Source organism: Tachysurus fulvidraco, chromosome 2, assembly GCF_022655615.1.
Source record: "Tachysurus fulvidraco isolate hzauxx_2018 chromosome 2, HZAU_PFXX_2.0, whole genome shotgun sequence".
NCBI classification, from domain to species: domain Eukaryota; kingdom Metazoa; phylum Chordata; class Actinopteri; order Siluriformes; family Bagridae; genus Tachysurus; species Tachysurus fulvidraco.
Genome location: NC_062519.1, coordinates 952759 through 957758, shown reverse-complemented (window position 1 = coordinate 957758; position 5000 = coordinate 952759). Strand labels below are relative to the sequence as shown.

At 46.3% G+C, this 5000-nt stretch overlaps 1 protein-coding gene across 6 annotated transcripts in view; it reads right to left on the bottom strand.

The window, feature by feature from the left end:
- Nucleotides 1–5000, bottom strand: part of rbms2a (RNA binding motif, single stranded interacting protein 2a) — a 32913-nt gene that overhangs the window by 26416 nt on the left and 1497 nt on the right. The gene's annotated exons all lie outside the window — the stretch shown is intronic.

Genomic DNA, 5000 nt, shown 5'->3' with positions numbered 1-5000 from the left:
GTGTGTGTGTGTGTGTGTGTGTTATATTAAGCCCTGGCAAATGGTTTCCCTGTTCCTTTGTTCCCTGTTTTTTGTTTAGTTTGTTTCAGATCCTGTGGTGAACATCGTCCCATCCTGTCATTTCATTTACAATCTGTACGTTTAGTTTCTGACCCCAAACTATTTTGACCAGTTGATGTTCTGAGTCCTGAGAAATACAGATCAAAGCTTTAGTAAAAAATGAAACCTTGACTCATGATGAAGTTTCTTGTTTTTATTCCACCGCAGAGGCAAAGAATAAAATTATCTATTAAATTTATATATATATATAAAAAAATACATATACACTGCAATAAATCCTGCATTATTATTATTTCAGCTGACAATCGTGTTTACTGTCACTTTTCACCTCACAGATAGCAGGTTAAAGCTGCAGTGTGCGTCCCAGACTACTGATTTTATTCTCTGATTAGTGCCGAGACCAAACCTGGAAGCTAACACAAGGCACTCGCGTACAGGTTACATCCTTATTACTGACTCAGAGCAGCGAAGGAGTGTAGGGTCATGTGGGGGAGTGTAGGGTCATGAGGAGGAGTGCAGGGTCATGAGGAGGAGTGTAGGGTCATGAGGGGGAGTGTAGGGTCATGTGGGGGAGTGTAGGGTCATGTGGGGGAGTGTAGGGTCATGAGGGGGAGTGTAGGGTCATGAGGAGGAGTGTAGGGTCATGAGGGGTAGTGTAGGGTCATGAGGGGGAGTGTAGGGTCATGTGGAGGAGTGTAGGGTCATGAGGAGGAGTGTAGGGTCATGTGGAGGAGTGTAGGGTCATGAGGGGGAGTGTAGGGTCATGAGGTGGAGTGTAGGGTCATGTGGGGGAGTGTAGGGTCATGAGGGGGAGTGTAGGGTCATGAGGGGGAGTGTAGGGTCATGTGGGGTAGTGTAGGGTCATGAGGGGGAGTGTAGGGTCATGAGGGGGAGTGTAGGGTCATGAGGAGGAGTGTAGGGTCATGTGGAGGAGTGTAGGGTCATGAGGGGGAGTGTAGGGTCATGAGGGGGAGTGTAGGGTCATGTGGGGTAGTGTAGGGTCATGAGGGGGAGTGTAGGGTCATGAGGGGAAGTGTAGGGTCATGAGGAGAAGTGTAGGGTCATGAGGGGGAGTGTAGGGTCATGAGGGGGAGTGTAGGGTCATGAGGAGGAGTGTAGGGTCATGAGGGGGAGTGTAGGGTCATGAGGGGGAGTGTAGGGTCATGTGGGGGAGTGTAGGGTCATGAGGGGGAGTGTAGGGTCATGAGGGGGAGTGTAGGGTCATGAGGAGGAGTGTAGGGTCATGAGGGGTAGTGTAGGGTCATGAGGGGGAGTGTAGGGTCATGTGGAGGAGTGTAGGGTCATGAGGGGGAGTGTAGGGTCATGAGGGGTAGTGTAGGGTCATGAGGGGGAGTGTAGGGTCATGAGGGGGAGTGTAGGGTCATGAGGAGGAGTGTAGGGTCATGAGGGGGAGTGTAGGGTCATGTGGAGGAGTGTAGGGTCATGAGGGGGAGTGTAGGGTCATGAGGGGGAGTGTAGGGTCATGAGGGGGAGTGTAGGGTCATGAGGAGGAGTGTAGGGTCATGAGGGGGAGTGTAGGGTCATGTGGGGTAGTGTAGGGTCATGAGGGGGAGTGTAGGGTCAATGTCCTGTGTGTAATGTAGCACATCCTGTTCATAACCTCAACAAAACCACCGGATCACACATTTGTGTGTGTGTGTGTGTGTGTGTGTGTGTGTGTGTGTGTGTGTGTGTGTGTGTGTGTGTGTGTGTGTGTGTGTGTGTGTGTGTGTGTGTGTGTGTGCATGTGCGTGTGTGTGCGTGCGTGTGTGTGTGTGTGTGTTACGCATCACTGTCAAGGTTTAAACTTACACACCAAACAAAAATATTAGTTTAGTGAAGGTCAACATGCTGCAGGTGTGTATTGATTTTTCTGCTTGTTGAAGCTCCTCACAGACGTCGAGTCGTCCGGGGGGGTGAATATTTTCTCACAATCCCTCAGTATCATCAGTGTGTGTGTTTATTACATTACACCATGTTAGACTGTGCACCAGAAGGTGTTCTGCTTTAATCCCTAAGTCAAAGCGATGATACAAAAAAGTCCCAAAACCTTTCAGTGATTCATCACAAACACAACAGGAACATTAACACAACAGGAACATTAACACAACAGGAACATTAACACAACATTAACACAACAGGAACATTAACACAACAGGAACATTAACACAACAGGAACATTAACACAACAGGAACATTAACACAACACAAACACAACAGGAACATTAACACAACAGGAACATTAACACAACACAAACACAACAGGAACATTAACACAACAGGAACATTAACACAACACAAACACAACAGGAACATTAACACAACAGGAACACAAACACAACAGGAACATTAACACAACACAAACACAACAGGAACATTAACACAACACAAACACAACAGGAACATTAACACAACACAAACACAACAGGAACATTAACACAACACAAACACAACAGGAACACAAACACAACAGGAACATTAACACAACACAAACACAACAGGAACATTAACACAACAGGAACACAAACACAACAGGAACATTAACACAACACAAACACAACAGGAACATTAACACAACAGGAACATTAACACAACACAAACACAACAGGAACATTAACACAACACAAACACAACAGGAACATTAACACAACTCTTTTCCCTCCATTCTCTTCCACTTTAAGCCTGGAACAGTACAAACAGGTGTGAGCGCTGAACACCAGAGCACTAACACCACTGCAGTGCACTGAACACCAGAGCACTAACACCACTAAGGTGCACTGAACACCAGAGCACTAACACCACTGAGGTGCACTGAACACCAGAGCACTAACACCACTAAGGTGCACTGAACACCAGAGCACTAACACCACTGAGGTGCACTGAACACCAGAGCACTAACACCACTGAGGTGCACTGAACACCAGAGCACTAACACCACTGAGGTGCACTGAACACCAGAGCACTAACACCACTGAGGTGCACTGAACACCAGAGCACTAACACCACTGAGGTGCACTGAACACCAGAGCACTAACACCACTGAGGTGCACTGAACACCAGAGCACTAACACCACTGCAGTGCACTGAACACCAGAGCACTAACACCACTGAGGTGCACTGAACACCAGAGCACTAACACCACTGCAGTGCACTGAACACCAGAGCACTAACACCACTGAGGTGCACTGAACACCAGAGCACTAACACCACTGAGGTGCACTGAACACCAGAGCACTAACACAGCACGCAGCCTAACGCCTTTCTTCACAAATCCAGCCATTACAGATGAAATAAAAGCCGTAACACTGCGACATGTTCACACACACATCTGTTCCTGATTTGTTTAAATCAAAGCTCTTGCTGTTTCTAACACGCTGTAATCACTGAGCAGATTTAACCACGCCCACTTCCAGCTAACGCTAATCACTGAGCAGATTTAACCACGCCCACTTCCAGCTAACGCTAATCACTGATTAGCTGGTGACTTGAATCAGGTGTGTTGTGTTGTGCTGAGTGTGAAGTGATGCATGTTTAGGAAAGTGTTTAATATCAGGTGTGTTTGTAAAAAGGGAAATAAAGAAAAAGCAGGAAATGACACATGGGGCTTTTTACCCCTGGTCACTTCACACGTTTTCTGTGATCCGATAGCTACCCGACGGTAAAAAGACCAGGTCTAAATGTCCCCCAAAACGTTTTGGAGACGGATATAAATCCGATGGTACAAACCCCTTCAGGAGGTGGTCTTGTTAAAACTGTCCCATTTACATCAGGCCACATAAACACGTCTCGGCGAATCGGACATCGATCCGATCTTTCTAGTCCCGCCCAATATGCTAATATATTTGACCTCATTTCCGGGGTAAATGAAACAGAGCACACTTTGGTGTACGCGGTTTTTAGAACGCGATCAAAAAGAAGATGAAAAACTCGATGATGTTTATGCTACAAAAAAACAGCGTTTACATTTATTTGTTTCTGGCGCGATGCGCGACTCACGAGTCACCTGCGAGTGACGTAGTTCTGTTTGGGAGGAGTTTAGCGCTGACGTATGTGGCTCGAAAAACCACATTCATTTACACCTGTCCAGTTTCATCTGAAACGCGTCCCAGACCACCTACTGAAGCGGTTTGAACCATCGGATTTATATCCGTCTCCAAAACGTCTCAGAGGGCATTTAGACCTGGTCTTTTTACCATGGGGTAGATATCGAATCACAGAAAACACAGGAAGTGACCAGGGGTAAAAAGCCCCAGTGTCATTTATTCGACACTTCAATCCGCTGCTTATTACCATGAAGAGAATTTCAGGATTCAGGTCTACAAACACACACACACACACACACACACACACACACACACACACACACACAGCTATTTATCATGTTATAATAACAAAGCAGAGCAAAATATCCAGCCTGTTGAACACACTCTACACACCGGAGCGTTATAACATGTCGTGCCTTTGACAGAAGTTTTTTTCTTGTTTATTGTGAATGTCTCTTCCTGTTTGGTTAAGAGCCTTGAGGCTCACTTTAACAGGACTGTACTATATAAATAGACTATTATTATTAGTAGAGAAAGAAGCACTAAAAGCTGAAGGATGTTGCAGTGTCACATTCCCCGTCCTAAAGTCTTATGTAGGTTGCCGTCATTTCCTTTTCAAACACAAACACAAAGACCTGAGCATCACTGCGCCTCACAATACAATCTCGGCTCTTCACTTATTTATCTGTGACGTGAGTGGCTGTGGGGTCGCCCCTGACTGCACCCTGAGCCAACTCCCACTTCCTCAGCCATGGCTTAATGACAGCCACGTTTTCAGACAAACGCTGCGCTGCGCTGCTCTTACACAACACCCCGATTCTGAGAAAACAAATCAGCAGCACGTGAACATCCTGCAGTACGACATGCAAACAGAAAAACATGTACTTTGTGTTGAGT